At 35.3% G+C, this 18,149-nt stretch overlaps 1 protein-coding gene and 1 non-coding gene across 3 annotated transcripts in view; one reads left to right on the top strand and one right to left on the bottom strand.

Moving 5' to 3' along the window:
• The window catches only part of PIK3CA (phosphatidylinositol-4,5-bisphosphate 3-kinase catalytic subunit alpha), a 91,252-nt gene that overhangs the window by 12,094 nt on the left and 61,009 nt on the right, over window positions 1–18,149 (top strand). The gene's annotated exons all lie outside the window — the stretch shown is intronic.
• On the bottom strand, window positions 8,524–8,651 carry LOC112132898 (small nucleolar RNA SNORA25). Its single transcript, XR_002914600.1, has one exon. It is a non-coding gene; the product is annotated as a small nucleolar RNA SNORA25 (small nucleolar RNA).

Consider the following 18,149-nt stretch of genomic DNA (forward strand, 5'->3'; position numbering starts at 1 on the left):
ACAAGAAACTGTCATGTATTCTCTTTGATGTACACACATGTGACATGTGCAGCCCACATGTAAGCCTACACCCTTTTTAATTCTATGTATATTTTATATATTGCATATATAGTTTTATTGTTTTAGATTGCTGTATGTGCATTATATCTTTGTACAACACACAATTTTGTACAGTGTGGTATACAAAAACCACATACTTTGTACTTTATGGATGACTTGAGATTTTTCAAGAAAAATGTCGATTCTGTACAATCACAGACTATGTTTGTTTGCACATACTCCTTTCTAGAACATGGCACCCCAGAAATATCTCTTTCAGTTACTAGCTACTTAGTACCAACTTTTCAGGCTCACAAAACAGTAGTTTGTTCAATGTTACATAGTTAGTAGGCAAATGACTATTACGGTTCTGATCTAGAATTATAAGCAAATGTCCTGTTTCATTGCATCAGACCTTCCCTTCTTCCTCGGTGTAAGAGAGATCAAGTCTTCTTGGCACAGTAGCAATGTCTTCTGTCTAGCTAACAAGAATGGCACAGGAGGCTCAGGGTACACTTCTCATTATAAGGCCTTAAGGGAAGTGGTGCTTCTCCACACAGAGCAGATAGGACAAAAATTGGGTGTTTGCACAAAGGGAGTGATTATTCCATAGGAGGTGAAAGTAACACATAGATTTGTCACCTTATTTACATTTTCTGTCTTCTTGTCTCTAGGCAAAGGGGGTAACAGAAACCTGCTTAGTGTTTTTATAAAGTAAATTCTGCCTAGTATCATTGAATTTCCTTTAGCAAATCCATAGACATACAACAGAACAGATAGGAGAAAGAAATAACAGGAAGTGCTGGGCGTGGTGGCTCACGCCTGTAATTCCAACACTTTGGGAGGCTGAGGCGGGCAGATCACTTGAGGTCAGGAGTTTAAGACCACCCTGGCCAACATGGCAAAACCCCATCTCTACCAAAAATACAAAAAATTAGCTGGGTGTGGTGGCGCATGCCTGTAATCCCAGCTATCCGCAGGCTTAGGCAGGAGAATCGCTTAAACCCGGGAGTTGGAGGTTGCAGTGAGCTGAGATCACACCACTGCACTCCAGCCTGGGTGACAGAATGAGACTCTGTCTCAAAAAGTGATAATTAAATAAAGAAATAACAGAAAGTCCAGTGGTCATAGGACCAGATGTTGTGAGATGGTTGCAATTCCAAATGTTCCATTTCCATATTGTTCTAATATGACTCAAGTAATTCATCTGGGGAATGAAACAGATTTTTCAAAAGCCCCTTCAGAATTTGGGCTGAGAAAATATCACTATATGTATATTTATATTTAAAAAAAAAGTAGCTGAGTGATTAAACATTATTTCCTGTTTATTCAGTATACCCTATAATTGACAATGTGGTAGACCCTGGGTATATAATGGTAAACAACACAAACATACTCTGTGATTGTACGGTCAACGTTTTCCTTGAAAAATCTCTTTAATTACTCATAAAGTACAATGTATATAGTTTTTATATATCACCTTGTACAGAAATATACATTTTATCTCTGTATAAAACATACACAGAAATCTAAAACATGATGAAGTTATATATGCAATATATGCAATACATGTATTTAAAACAGTGTGAATTTATATGTATACATACATGCATCAAAGAGAATACACATGCACAGATGATAGTTTGTTGTGGCCGTATTAAGCCGTCTTTGCATTTTAAGGATAATTTCTACTTGTAGAAATTATCTACAAGTAGATAAACACATTATCTAAACACATGTTGTAGAGTCACACTCTGCCACACCCATCTAATTTGTCATATTTTTGGTAGAGACAGGGTTTCGCCATGTTGCCCAGGCTGGTCTTGAACTCCTGGGCTCAAGCAATCTGCCTACCTCAGTCTCCCAAAGTATTGGGATTACATGCCTAAGTTAGACATAATATCATACCTGGCCTGGTATGATAGGATTTCATTCCTAGGAAAACCAAGAGTCAACTGAGAAATTGTTAGAATGAATAAGAATTATAGAGTAAATAGATGTAAGGCAAATATTTAAAAATCAATAGTTCTTCCTTAGATAGCAGTAATTGTTTAGAAAGCAGGAAAAAAACCATTTAGAACAGTAACAGAAAATATAAAATTATAAATGAGCTAATGTGAAGAAACCTAAAAATCTACTGGGATGTTGGAGGGTACAGGGAAAGGAATATCATGTTCCTGAATGGGAAGTCCAGCAATTACAGATACCAGTTTTCCTCATTAAATTACAGGTTTAGCCTAATTCTCTTCTTAAAAAAAAAAAATGAGAAATTAGCAAGATAATTTTTAATTTTGTCTGAGAAACTGTAAACAGATAAAAGTAAGGTATCTTTTGAGTGGAAAATGAAGGACAGAGAGCTAACCCTGTAGTTTATTAGCTATCAAAATATACTATACAATTAGAGTAAATGAAAGAGTTGAATACTGGCATACACATTGATAGTAAAATTGGTAAAAGGGAATAGAGATCCCAGAAACACTCTAAATATGATAAAGAAGTAATCAGAAATTAGGAGAAAAAGGAAGACTTAGTAAATGTTTTTGAGAGTATTAAATACTTAGGAAAATAGACATTTGAATCTTTATTTCATCTTACATACCAAAGTAAAGTCTAGGTAAGTTGAAGAGTTAATTGGAAAAGAGTAAACTTATGCCTAGTGTCATTTTAAAAAGACATTTATGTGAATGGGGAAATACTTTCCAAAGCTTCAAGAATTGTAAGTACTCAAAAGGGGGAACGATCATTCGTTCAACTCTCAAATAAGATTGGGGCATGGCGATGTGCCCCTCTAGTCCAAGCTGCTCAGAATACCGAGGCAGGAAGACTGCTTGACCCTAGGAGTTCAAATGCAGCCTGCTAGCAAGACTCCCTATCTTTAAAAAAAGAAAAAAGAAAAAATCTCTCTCTCACCTCGTCTTCCCCCAACCCCCATACAAGTGAACAAATTAAAAGATGTGCGGACCAGGATTAGAGTTCTGCAAAAATTCAATAGATGTTTGTCTTTAAATTTTTACTACAAATACTTTCAAAAGCACCATGACTCATATGGATGAATGAGCAAAGAATTTGAGAAGTTGGGCTCATTTACTAAAGAGGAAATGCAGGTACAAGCATAAGGGACATGTTTTTCCCTGACAGGTAATTGAAGAAATGAAATTTTAAGATGTAGTGATTTTTTTTTTTTTTTACTTTTGAGTTAGCAAAAGTATTTTTCTAATGATGTTTTTGCTGGTGAGGGTGCCATCAAATGTGCTTGTCCATTTATTTCCATTGACAGTCTGAATTGGTTTAACCCTTTCGGAAAGCACATGAACAATTTGCATGCCTTTAAAATCAACATACCGTTTGACCCAATAATTCTCTTTGCAGCATTAGACATAATAATTTACAACAGCTTATGTATTTAACAACTAAACTGTTTAACATCTCCCATGGAAATAGGTTGTCATAGAAAATATCTATGAAGAGTTTACAATAATTTGCAGAAATGTTTTTGTAGTGAAAAAAGATACAAAATTATGTATACTATATGAGTACAAGTATACAAAACTATAGAAAACAAAGAAATAAACCAAAAATATCCAGACAAAAAAGCTGTAAGAGAATACATAAAAGATGCTAATATGGTGTCTTAGGTACGTTTTCTTTTGGTTTCATCATTCATCTGTGCACCGCTATGTTTCCAATACTTACAGAGCACAATACCAGGCCCATAATAGACCTTTCAGTCAGTGCTTAAGTGAATAAATTTCTATAATAAACTTGGGATTCATTTACATTGAAAGAAATATGAATACACTTTCCATCCAAGTTAAGAAAAGGAAAAATGTGGGAAGCACTCTAGAAAGGAAACTGATTAATACCTTACAATTAGATTTTGTTTTCAGAATGTTTTCACATCTCTATTTTATGTGATCCTTTTCTGTTCTAATTTAATAACATCATTACTTACCTAAGTTAGAAATTTGGGCTAACCAGCTGGGCGCGGTGGCTCATGCCTGTAATCCCAGCACTTTGGGAGGCCAAGGCAGGTGGATAACCTGAGGTCAGGAGTTCAAGACCAGCCTGACCAACATGGCAAAACCCCGTCTCTACTAAAAAATATAAAATTAGCCGGGCATGGTGGCGCATACCTGTAATTCCAGCTACTCAGAAGGCTGAGGCAGAAGAATCACTTGAACCCGGGAGGCAGAGGTAGCATTGAGCCAAGATTGCGTCATTGTACTCCAGCCTGGGCAACAAGAGTGAAACTCTGTCTCAAAAAAAAAAAAAAAAGAAAAGAAATTTCTGCTAACCTTGCTTCTATCCCTTCTGACCTGCCAAATCCAACTGATTACCAAATCTGGGGTATTCTTTCTTAGAAATGTCTCTGGATTTTAGCCCCATCTTTTCTCATAATCACTGCCTTAGTTTATTCCTTTCACATTCACTTTACTGTCCCTACCTGTCCTTCTACTTTTCTACTCTCCTCTTTTACTTTCCACACTGCTGTAAAAATTATCAGGTAAATAGCAGAATTTTGTGTGTGTGCTATTATAACTAGGCTGTATGGAAGAGATTGGGGGGAGATTAACACTACTTTCACACTGCTATTAAGATAATCACCCTAAAATACAAAATTGATCTGCTTGAAGCTTAGTAATTCCTTATGACCTATATTGATGCTTCTCAAAGTTGGGTTGTATAAGATCACCCAGGAGACTTGATAATGTGCAAATTATCCAGACCCTAGAAATTCTGGTTCAGTGGATCCATAGTACTGGGAACCTGAATTTTATTTTTATTTTAATTTTTTGAAACAGAGTCTCACTGTGACACCCAGGCTGGAGTGCAGTGGCTGATCATAACTCACTGCAGCCTTGAACTCCTGGGCTTAAGTAGTCCTCCCACCTCCACCTCCCAAAGCCTTAAGATTGCAGGCATGAGCCACTGTGTTGAGCCTGGAACCTGAATTTTAATAAGGCTTCCCTCTCATGATCCTTACGCATATGATCCCAGGACAAGATGTTGAAGAACAGACCTTGGGATAACATGCAGTCTCATTAATTTACTGTAATTCTCAAAATTTGGCATCAGCCTTCTTTTCTGTGCTCATTTTCTACATTTTTTTCTCATGGACACCTTACAGTGTAGTCACTCTGAACTGCTACATGCTCACCTAGGTTGTTGTGGACTGTTCTTGTGCTCATGCTGTTCTGTTCTTGTGCTCATGCTGTTCTGTTCTTGTGCTCATGCTGTTCTGTTCTTGTGCTCATGCTGTTCTGTGGTTCACAGCCTTTTTTGCTATGGCTTCTCCTATCCAGTAACATGTTGATCTTGGTACACTATCTTCAGTTTATATATAACCTGAGTAAAGTATTCCCAGACTCACTCTCCTAGACAGTCTATCTCTCCCTCTTCTGTATTTCCATAGCCTCTATTACAACACACATATACTAAATTACGCTTCTTTTCATACCTTCCTCACTAGACCATGAACCTCTTGAAGTCAGGGATGCCATATTTTAGATCTTTTATTTATCTTACAGTAAAAGCCTGGCACAAAATAATTGCATGCTAAATATTTGTCAAATCATTAACAATCCAATAAAGAAGGCAAGGAGTAATTAGTCCCATTTTCAGTGAGGAAAATGATGTCTTGAGAAATTAAGTATTTGCTTATAATTACCCAGCTTATAAGTGTAGGCTCAAGACTTACACATAAGAAATCTGGCTTCTTTTCTGGTTTTGGTCTTTACAGAAAAGATAGAGAATAACTGTAAAATTACCCCTTCCATTTTTACCCATACGGCTCACATGTTCATTTAAATTACCCCCTCCATTTTCTACCCATAAAGCTCACATATTAGTTTTATGTTTTATCATGTTATGGGTAAAGGTGTCTTAATAAACTTTTACATCATATTCACACTTTATAAAAATAAAATAATGCCTATTCCTCTAGGGTATGAACAGATTGCTGGATATTAAGCCGTTTGTCTCTCACTTTCACATCTAACCTTCTTTACTCTACTTTGTAATGCTTATTTATTTCTCTTGTAGAAAGCATGTTATAGTGCCTTATGGGATGTCTACAAATATTTGTTTAATCAAATTGAGCTGGTATTTATGTAGGAAACATTTTATTCTGCAACAATTAAGGCAAACAGATATATGTGTGTAAGTATTCACATGGGTTTCCACTGTAGTTTTGAAAGCTCAGTTTCCAAAGTTTAGATGTGTTTAGCCTTACTGTAGACTTCACTCTTAAGGTGTTGATGGAAATCAACGACCAGCTGCAAAATTCAGATCCAGTATGCCATAGGATACATGTAGCCACGGTTTAAACCAAATGTTAGCAATGAAATATTTAGTAGCAACTGTTCTTTTAAAAGAAACATTTTAGATAATTAGAGTCGTCTTGTAATATCTTATACCCAGCTGTCAGCTTTTTACTTTTTCTGCCAATATTTCTGGAACTGAAACCAAGAAAATGGAAATTAGGGCACCACACTTTGAAATACATTAAACACTTGAAAAACTGTTATAGGATTTCCAAAAAGAGTTCTTCAGTGCCTCAGAAGATTTTTATAAAAAGCCATTATCTACAATAACCCTCCCCAGTATTAAGCTGAAATATACACATACCTTAGTAAATAATAGGAGCATTTGAGAAGTGGGAGAATTGCCTCTTAATAACTACTGGACTTGAAGATTATTAAATTTGAGCATTCTAATTCCATTTTTGAAAGTTTCTGATACTGTTTCTTAATTTTGTTACCATGTTTAATCAGTATCTCACTAGCCTTTCATTCATTTCTTTAGCTTTTGTTACTATCTTTCTACTTTTAAGATACTCATATCTTCATTTTCTACCACATCAACTTTCAGTAATATTCCTGATTCCTTACTATGTTAGACAGTGATAATAGTGTCCCATTCTTCCTTTCAAGTCTTTCCCACCCTTCCACAAAATGTTATATATAATTACTTTTTATATTGTCAAGTATTGATAACATTTGCATTCTGTTCTATAACCATATTTAGATCCTCTTACTTTTTAACTATAGATAGATTTTAATAGTTGAACCCAGTAGTATTTACATTAATATTATATAAAAATGTTTCACTTTACAACCAAGTAGAGTGCTACAGTTGGATTTCTTTCTCTGAATCTGTGTCCAGCATCATGAACTACGCAATGAATATTCTTTGCATTCAGATCATATGGTTTATCTTTTCATATATTCCACATACTGCTCAAAATTGTGCTCTTTTGCTTCATTTTTAGCATGATGTTATACATTTTTTGTTTTCCCCTAAAGTTTCCAATTACTTTTCTTTTTTCTATTGTGAAAACAATAGAAACGGCATTCAACGTGCCATTAGTGCTGCTGGACTCCTCAGTTCTTCATCTGTTGCTTCAAACCTGTTGTATTGTTTTTCCTGAACACTTTTTACTCTGGAATTCAGATTTCATCTTCAAGTTTGGGCATATTACTTTCTATAATTAAAGTTTATCTCAGGACTGCTTTTTCTTAATGATTTGCTTACGTTATTTGACCACTGGTTCAGTTCCACCATTTCTAGCATGTGGTCTCTTCCTCTTTCTTGACCTCCACCTTTGGTTGGCTAGAGTAATTAATCAATTAAGTGCCTTAGAATTGGTTCAGGAGAAGTAAAACTGTGGGAAACTAATTGTCTGAAAATACTTTTATTTTTTCTTTACACATGATAGTTTGCTGAGTATAGAATTCCTGGTCAAATTGTTTTCCAGCATTTTAATTACTGCATTGTTTTTTACTTGTTATTGATGAGAATAGCATTGCCAGTCAGATAATTTTTCTTTTGCAGATTACTTCTTTTTCCATCTCTGAAAGCTTTTAAGCTTTTATCTGTATCTTTTATTGTCTAGTATAGTTTTTTACATTTATTCTGCCCACTGGTCCCTTTTAATCTAAACATGTAAGTCTCTCCAGCTCCCAAATGTTTTTCTTTTATATCTTTAATTTCCTTTCTTCCATTTTTCTCTTACTTCAGAACTTGTGCAATAAGGAAGTATTAAGTTGTTGAACCTGTTTGATTTATTGTATATCTTTTTCACCCTTGTTTCATTATGTCTATCTTTTTGCTCTATGTTCTAGCATTTTTTTAAATTTTGCAAATATAGGGGAAATGTTATATACTTATAATTTTATTTTTATATTGTGTTATTCTATTAAGATTCATTTCAATATACGGTATAAATTGGAAACCCACTCTTTTTTCCCAAATGTCTAGCCGTTTCCAGGTGGTCTCTTCCCTATTGATTTGAAATGATACCTTTATCATGTAACACATTCTGTGTCTATTTTTTTAATTTAATGGTAATCTTACCATTGTGATTATTGTAGTTTCATAATTTTTTTTTCCAGAGAAGAGAAAGTTTGGTTAAACTTTTGAGACATTTATTTACTTTCCCACGTCAACAATCATGGACTATCATGTTATGTTTATGAGTGGCTGAGTCGTATCTCCTGAGGAAAACATAGCACCATTGAGTGCTACAGCATCCTATAGAGAACTTCAGTTTTTGGTCATACTGTTAAGACCTCTTGGTTTCACAGCCCCACAAGCCCTCTTTGAAGTGACCTATCCAGTAGGGCTAGACCTTTCTCTCCCCCTGCCTTCTCCCCTCCCCTAATTTTTCTGGTCTCCTGCAATTTTTTTTTAAACATTAGAATCAGCACGCTTAATTCTACACACAAACACAAAAATCCTATTGGCATTTTCTTGGGATTACATCAGATGTGTAGATTATCTAAGGAAGAATTGACATCTTTGTGAATTGGTTGTCTTCCTTTCCGAGAATGTGGAATGTTTTTCCATGTCTTCAATCTTTTGTGTTACTTGGGAGCATTTTAAAGTTTTCTTCGTTTATTTTAAAGCAGTTAAAACTTTTTTTTTCCGTTCACGTGACTAATCAATTCTACCAGGACCATCTATTAAATAATCTGTCCTAATTAAGGTTCTGGGGTTTTTCCCTATACAAAATTGCAGCAACTATTGTACTTAAGTTTGTTTCTGAACTCAGTTCTGTTCTCTGGATCTGCATGGGCCAATACTATTCTATTTTTATAACTAAGGATTTAATACCTACTCAGGCTAGCCCCTTCTCATTACTCTTCTTTCAAACATTCAGTATATTAAAAGCTGTTATAACACTTCTTACTCTGTTTTAGAGGTGGACATAGACATTACACACATACAAAAAGAAAACTACAAGCCAATCTCACTTAAAGTATTAGTTATCTTAAATAAAATATTAGCAGATTCAGTAGTTTGTTAAAAACACACACACATACCATAGCCAAATGGCATTTATTCTAGAAATACAAGGGTCATTTTAATCTTAGGAAACCTGTAACAGACATTAATTCTCTCTCTTTCCCTCCCTCCCTTCCTTCCTCCTTCTTCCTTTCTCCAGCACAGACATGCACATGCGTGTGCACGCGCGCACACACACACACACACACACACACACACACACACACACGACCTTAGTAAAATAGGAATAGAAAGCTATTCTTTGACATACTAAGTAATAGATATACCAAACTAGAAGCTTCAATCAGGCTTAATAATGAAGTACTCGCATTGTCATTCATATTACGAATAATTCAAGAAACAATCAGTACCTATTTTTTTGCCTTGCTTTTGTAAGGGAAAAAAATATATAAAGGAGAAGACATATTCGCAAATTTTAATTTCCTGTATCAGTTTCTCCTGACCACTCACTCACATTCTCCCCAAAGTGAAGCCAATGTTGGTAACGGAGTGAATTCTAGTGGGGGACATTGGAGGGGATATAGAAATACGTTTGTTCATATATGCTTTTCAACACAGATTTTTAATTGTATTAGTATAAAATTGTGATAAACATGCTTTCATTTTAAATATCTTCTGAACCTATAATTATATTCCCCTTTTAAATTTTTGTTTAATTTTTATCATCAAAATAAATGTATCTTCCAGTAAGGACAATGTGAGGAGGTTGGATGATTTCCTTCTTCAGAAAACAGGCATCAAAATACTGGAGTAACTGTGTTAATGTCAACCAAAATAGATTGTAAGAAAAGGAGTATTATTAGAGATAAAGAGGAACATTTCAAAATTAGGAAGTGACAAATATGGCAGGAAAATATAAAAATTCTGAATGTATATGCACTTAAGAGAGGCACAAAATACATGAAGCAAAGATTGATAGAACTGAGAGATGAAATAGGCAATTCAATATTTAGAAGAGTTGGAGATTTTAATACTCTTCTCTCAACAATTGATAGAATAAGTAAACAGAAAACAGGATACAGAAGACAGGAATAAAGCAATCAGCCAACTCAATCTAATTGACATCTGCAGAATACCCAAGAACAGTAGAAAACACATTATTCTAAAGTGCATTGGTAACATTAGCCAGGGTGAATAGTATACTGGCCCACAAAAATGAAATGTTTTAATAAATACGAAAGAATTGAAATTATATGGTATGTTTTGCAACTACAAAGGAATTAAAAATCATGGAGAGAAATAAGGAATATAGAAAGAAATAAGTAAAATCCCCAAATATGTGGAAATGAATACTATTTCTGAGTAACATGTGGGTGAAAAAATTCACTGGGCAAAACAGAAAATATTTTTAACTGAGTGAAAATGAACACAAAATGTAAGAAAATATTTGGTATGTAGCTCTCAAGCAGTGCTAAGAAAGAAAAGTTTGGCTTTAAATGCTTATGCCAGAAAGGAAGAAAGGTAAAAAAATCAATTATCTAAGCTGCTACCTTAAGAAGCTAGAAAAGAAAGAGTAAAGTATACCAAAGTAAGTAGAAGAAAGGGAGTAATAAAGATCAGAACAGAAATCAAGAAAATCAAAAGCTGGTTCTTTAAAGAGTTCAGTAAATCTTTAGCTAAAATGATCAAGAAGGGATGTAAATTAGAAATACTGAGAATGAAAGAATGGGTATTATTACAGATACTATAAATACTAAAAAGATAAAGGAATATTATGAACAAGTTTACAACAACCAATTTGGCAACTTAGATGAAATGAACAAATTCTTTGAAAGATACTAATTACCAAAACTGACTCCAAAAGAAGTAGAAAATCTAAATAGACCTATATAGAGTAAATAAATTGAATTAGTAGTTAAAAACTTCCAATAAAGAAAATCTGGGCTCTGATGGCATAGCTAGTAATTCTGTCAAACACTGAAGGAAGAAAAAAAATACAAGTTCCAACCACATTTTCAGAAAAGCAGGAGGAAGGAAAGCATCACAATTCATTTTATGAGGACAGTATTGCTAGATACCAAAGCCAACACAAAGGCATCCCAAGAAAAGAAAACTAGCAGCCAGTATTCCTCATAAATGTAGACACAAAAATCCTTAGCAAAATATTAGCATGTTTAATTAGCAATATTATATTTAAAAGGATAATACTATAATCATGGTCAAGTAGGATTTATCCCAGCAATGCAAGGCTCACTTAACTTAGAAATATCAATTCTGTGTAATACACCATACTAATAAGATAAATTTGGAAAAAAAAAGTGATCATCTCAATAGATGCAGAAAAGTATTTGACAAAATTCAATACAAATTTGTAATAAAAACTCTTAGCAAGCTAGGAATTGAAGGCAACTTCCTCAACCTAATAAAGAATGTCTGTGGAAAAAAAAAATCATACTTCATGGTGAATGATTTTATAGTTTTCCACTTAAGATGAAGAACAAGGCAAGGATGTTTCCTCTTACTGCTTTTATTCAGCATTATCCGGGAGGTCCTAGCTAATGCAGTAAGGCAAGAAAAAGAAATTTAAAGGATATTTGGAATGGAAAGGAAGAAGTAAAACCAAACAGATGGCATTTATAGAGAAAGTTCTAAAGAATCTACCAAAAAGAAAAAAAAAAACTACTAGAACTAACAAGTGACTTAGGCAAGGCTGTAGAGTAAAAGATAACAAACAAGAATTAATTATATTTCTAAACACTAGTAATGAACCATCCAAAAATGAAATTAAAAAACAAAACCATTTACAGTAGTATTGCATAGCTAAATACTTAGTAATAAACTTAATAGATACACAAACCTGTACACTGAACACTACAAAATATTGTTGATGGAAGTTAAAGAAGAACTAAGTTAATTGAGAGGTACACTATATTCATGAATTGGTCCACTGTGTTCAGTGCAGTCCCAATCAAAATCTTGTCAGGTTTTCTCATAGAAATTGACAGGCTGGTTCTAAAATTTATATGGAAGTGCAAAAAACATAACTGCACACAAAAACTATAAAATCTGAACACTTACAAGTACCTGATTTGTACTTGCTATAAAGCTACAATAATCAAAATAGTACAGTATTAGCATAAGGATAGACATATAGATAGATGAAAGATTTGAGAATCTAGAAAGAGTAATTCTTAATATAGTAATATTTTTCAATTAATTTCTTATTTTGGACAATTGGTATATCCTATAGATCTTTTTCCCGTGATTTAATGAAATGTAACACTTATAATAATTTTATTGAACGTTTTTACTTTCAATATTATATGTTACCTTATTTGTTAATAAAAACACATAAATAAACTAGGTTAGGTATTATTTATGTGGTAACTGATTTTCAACAAAGGTGCCAAGGTAAGTCAATGGGAAAAGAATAGTCTTTTCCAAAAAAAAAAAAAGGCCAGGCGCGGTAGCTCACGCCTGTAATCCTAGCAATTTGGGAGGCTGAGGCGGGCGGATCACGAGGTCAGGAGATGGAGACCATCCTGGCTAACACACAGTGAAACCCCGTCTCTACTAAAAATACAAAAAAAAAAAAAAAACTTAGCCAAGTGTGGTGGCAGGCACCTGTAGTCCCAGCTACTCGGGAGGCTGAGGCAGGGGAATGGCGGGAACCCAGGAGGCGGAGCTTGCAGTGAGCCTATATCGTGCCACTGCACTCTAGCCTGGGCGACAGAGCGAGACTCCATCTCGAAAAAAAAAAGTGCTAGAATAACAAAAAATTTATTAAAAATGGATTGATGGTTCGTAGACCTAAACTTAAGTGCTTACCCCAGTAATTACCTAAGTGGTGTATTGACTACAAAGGAAGGAAACTTGTAGAGGTGAGTTTTGGCAGTGTTTTTTTGTTTTTGTTTTTGTTTAGAGGTAGAGTTTCACTCTTGTTGCCCAGGCTAGAGTGCAATGGCACAATCTCGGCTCACTGCAACCTCCGCCTCCCGGGTTCAAGCGATTCTTCTGCCTCAGCCTCCCAAGTAGCTGGGATTACAGGCCCCTGCCACCACACCTGGCTAATTTTTTATATTTTTAGTAGAGACAGGGTTTCGCTATATTGGCCAGGCTGGTCTCGAGCTCCTGACCTCAGGTGATCCACCCGCCTCAGCCTCCCGAAGTACAGGGATTACAGGCGTGACCCACTGCACCCGGCCTGGAAGTGTTTTAAAACTTGATTGTAGTGGTGGTTTTTACAACTATACATTCACCAAGACTCATCAAACTGAATTTTAATTTATACCTCAGGTAAAGCTAAAATAAAATAATACATGCATATTATTTTCAAATTACAACTGAAAGGTTAATAAAAACATCAGGCCGGGCATGGTGGCTCATGCCTGTAATCCTAGCACTTTGGGAGGCTGAGGTGGGCGGGTCATGAGGTCAGGAGGTTGAGACCAGCCTGGCCAACACAATGAAACCCTGTCTCTACTAAAAATACAAAAAAATTAGCTGGGCATAGTGGCAAGCACCCGTAATCCCAGCTCTCGGGAGGCTAAGGCAGGAGAATAGCTCGAACCTGGGAGGCGGAGGTTGCTGTGAGCCGAGATTGTGCCACTGCACTCTCCAGCCTGGGCAACAGAGCTAGACTCCATCTCAGAAACAAACAAAACATCAGTTCATTACTGTATCTCACTTCCCCCCCATTCCCCCTCACAACTTTGTCTTATCTCATGTCATGCTTCAGGAAACCACTTTCAACTATTTAAGCTACTACTTCTGGTATTTGCCACCTTATAATAATGGGGTATATTGCTCTGTGTTGGTCCACCAATATTTGACATTATTCATTAGTTTTCTCTTATAATTTTAACGCTCATGTCTTCCTGTGCCTTATCTCATCATCCTATATTTAATCATTACTGGTTAAGTCCACATTTAGTTATTTCATTATTCAATGACCATATAGTAATAAAGCAAATGCTACATGGCGTTATATTTTTTCTGCTACAACTTTGTTGTTGTTTTTTAATTAATTGCTTCATCTCAGAAATTTGCTTAGTTACCATTGTGTCTGAATTTGTCTTTCCATGGGCTTCAATCCATCTTTGCAATAACTCTCACATGTGATAATTAGTTTGGTTATTTTCGTATAATATCCTTCGTAGAGCCTTCAGTATTTCTGATTTAATCTTGATTGCTTGCTAGGTCTGTTTCACAGCTGTTATCTCAAGGCTCCTTTTTGTCCTCATCCTGGAAATTCCCTACACCTGCTTCCTGTGTGGAAGCATTGATTCCTCCTATGCCCCATACCTTCATGGTTGACTACCTCATTCTATAGGAGCTTATCCTCTTGTGGCATCTTGGAGAGAGATAACTGGGAGGTAATTTTTTTGACATTTTACATACCTGAATATGTGTTATTCTACTCTTACAATTATGTGATATTTTAAGTGAGTGTAGAATGCTAGATTGAAAATCATTTTTACCCAGATATTGCTCTGGTATCTTCCAGCTTTCAATTTTGCTAGAGTTCTAAGTGCCACTCTGTTTCCTGATTTTTTTATTTGTTTATTTTTCTCTCTGTCTGGAAGTGATTAATCTCTTCTCTTCATTTTATGGTATGGTACCTTGGTGTGCATCGTTTATCTGTTGTGCTGTGTACTCCGTAAGTCCCTGCTGCTTGCAGACCTACATTCTTCTCTTCTTGGAAGTATCCTTGCCTTTTTTGATAGTTCCCTCTCCTTTGTTTTCATTATTCTCTCTGGATCTCCTACTAGCCAGATATTACACTTCCTAGATTGCTTTTCTAAATTTTTACCATTCCCTCCCCTTACTCATCCCTTTCTTTTTATTCTGCCTTCTGGAAAATTGCCTTAACTTTAACTTCAAACGTTCGTTGATTTTTTTTTTTTTTTTTTCCAGTTCTTATTCTCTGGTCTTATTGGTTCCTCTGCGTAAGGATGCAGTCTTTTATCTTTACAGTTTCTTTGACATTTTCCTCTGTCCCATCATTCTCTCTGTTTCTCACCGCTTCTGTTTCATTTTGGTCTCAATCTTTAATATTGGAGACATTCCTCAAATGCATGAAGATCCTCGGTGGTCATTTATATTTAAAAGATGTGAAAAGCTGACCGAAAGCTCTGGGTGTGAAGTCAGAGCTCTTGTCTATTGGTAAACTATGCTGTAGGAAATCTTCATATCACAATTTTTCTTTAGGTTAGTTTTGTTTTCTCTGGTTTTGAATCCTTTCCAGAGGAAATCTATAGTCTTCTCTGTGGGGGCTGCTTATGTTTTAGAGAAATACTGAAGAAAGGGACTTTGGGTCTCATTAGAGTTGCACATAATCTTCTGGTTTTAGTCATATCTACTTCTGTATCTATTGAAGTCCAAAGCATCTTGAGTTTAGTTTTTCCAGAAATTATGCCTTCTGATTTCTGCATGATTGGGAAGTCACTGAGTACACCAACTGGAGTTGGAGACCTGGAATTCCAGTAGTTCCAGGAACCTCCTAGTCCTGAACTTAATGGGGTTTCATGAGAATTGACTGGCTTCTTTAGGCACTTAAATTTAACATTCCTCACCTCCGGTGAGGTTTTTGTTTGTTTGTTTTTTCTCCCTGTCTTTGTATATTATGGTTTAGGGTTACAGTTTTCCAGCTTCATCAGAGAAAGAGTTTTTCTCATTCTCCTTATTTAGAAATGATTGTGACACAAAGGTCTTTACTCTGATATTTTAAGATCCGAAGTATATAATACTACCCCTTTTTTATAAACTATTCTGCAGCTGTTCCTTCATGACTTTGCTACATCTTGGAGATCTTTTCATGTCAGTGCCTACAAGTCTGTATCATTGATATTATCAGCTATATAGTAATCCATAAAATGCTTTATTATAATTTATGTAATCATCTTCCTATTGATGAAGATTTTGGTGGTTTCTAGTTTTTGCTTTCATGAATATTGTTGCAATGAATATTGTTTGGCTTACTTTTGGGTGAATTTTTACAAAGACATCCATATAATAAGTTCCCAGTAGTGGGGTTGCCTAATCTAAGAATAAGTGCATTTAAAATTTGAATCATATTGTCAGACTGTCTCCCAGAAAGTTTATATTCCTACCAACAATCTGAGAGGGCTATCTTTGCAGTTACTAGGTTTCATCAAACTTGTTTTTTTCAGTATGATAGGTTTAAAAATGGGGATATATTTTTGTTTTTATTTGCATTTTTAAATATTTTCTTAGGTTAGTTGCCTACTTAAATTTCTTTTTCTGAAAACTTTGTATTTATAGCCTTTTAAAATTCTTATTGACTTGCCTGAAATGTTTGTAAATTACAGAAATTAGCCCTTTGTCGTATGTGTTGCAGGTGCTTTCCCAGTTTGCCAGTGGTCTTTCATTTTGGTTTATGGTATTTCTGATAGACCAGAATCTTTGACTTTTATTTAGTGAGATTTATCCATCTTTTTCTGTGTGGTGTCTTGGTATTATAGCATTAATATATAAACTATAGTTTCTCTTTTCTTTCCTTTTTTTTTTTTTTTTTGAGATGGAGTCTCACTCTGTCGCCCAAGCTGGAGGGCAGTGGCCCAGTCTCCACTCACTGCAACCTCTGCTTCCTCGTTTCAAGTGATTCTCCTGCCTCAGCCTCCTGAGTAGCTGGGATTATGGGCACCTGCCACCACACCCAGCTAATTTTTGTATTTTTAGTAGAGATGGGGTTTCATCATGTTGGCCAAGCTGGTCTCAAACTCCTGACCTCAGGCGATCCGCCCGCCTTGGCCTCCCAAAGTGCTGGGATTACAGGCATGAGCCACCACGCCCAGGCTATAGTTTTTCTTTATCTGAACAATAACTAATTATAAAGTATAGTGGAAGAGAAAAACCCATTCATAAAATTAACAAAAAGATCACTTATCTAGAAATAAACCATAGCAGAGCTTACATGAAGAAATCTTTTAAAACTGAGCAAGGATTTGTTGGACAGGACGCAGCACTAATCTCAAAAGAAAATTTGATAAATAGGTCTTATTCATAGTTTTTGCTCATCAAAAGACAGCATTAAGAAAATGAATAGACATGATACAGAAAGAGTAAAAAAACAGAATTCCCAGCATTTACAAGGGATTAAGGACGTGTATCAGAATATATAAAGAACCTCTGAAGGCCAGGTGTGGTGGTTTACACCTTTAATCCCAGTGCTCTGGGAGGCCAAGGTGGGAGGATCACTTAAAGCTAGGAGTTCAAGACCAGCCTGGTAACATAGTGAGACAAGATTCTGTCTTTACAAAACAAAAACAAAACAAAAAAAAAGGGTTTTTTTTGTTTTTTTGTTTTGTTTTGTTTTGTTTTTTTAAGTTAGCTGAGCATGGAGGCACATGCCTATAGTCCCAGCTATTCCGGAGGTTGAGGCTGTAGTAAGCTATGATCACACCACTGCACTCCAGCCTGGGTGACCAAGTGAGACCTTGTCTCTAAAAATTAAAAAAAAAAAAAAAAAAAAAAAACCTCAGAAATTAGCATTTAAAAAATTATGAACTACTTAATATAAAAATGGGCAAAAGACTCGAGCAGACATTTCACAGAAGATATACAAATGGCCAGTAAGCACATGAAAAGATTTCCACCATCATTATTAGTCATCAGTAAATGCAAATTAAGACCATGGTAAGATACCACTACAAATTCAAACCATCATGAGATACCCACTAGAATAGCTGAAATAAAAGTGACTGATACTACTGAATAGTTATGATATAGACCAACTGGAACTCTAACTTATTGCTGGTGGGAATATAAGAGCTATTTCTTATAAAGTTAAACATAACATTTACCTTATGTGTCAGGAGGTTCCCAGAATCATCCCTAGGTTC

The sequence above is a fragment of the Pongo abelii genome, chromosome 2 (assembly GCF_028885655.2).
Source record: "Pongo abelii isolate AG06213 chromosome 2, NHGRI_mPonAbe1-v2.0_pri, whole genome shotgun sequence".
NCBI classification, from domain to species: Eukaryota; Metazoa; Chordata; class Mammalia; order Primates; family Hominidae; genus Pongo; species Pongo abelii.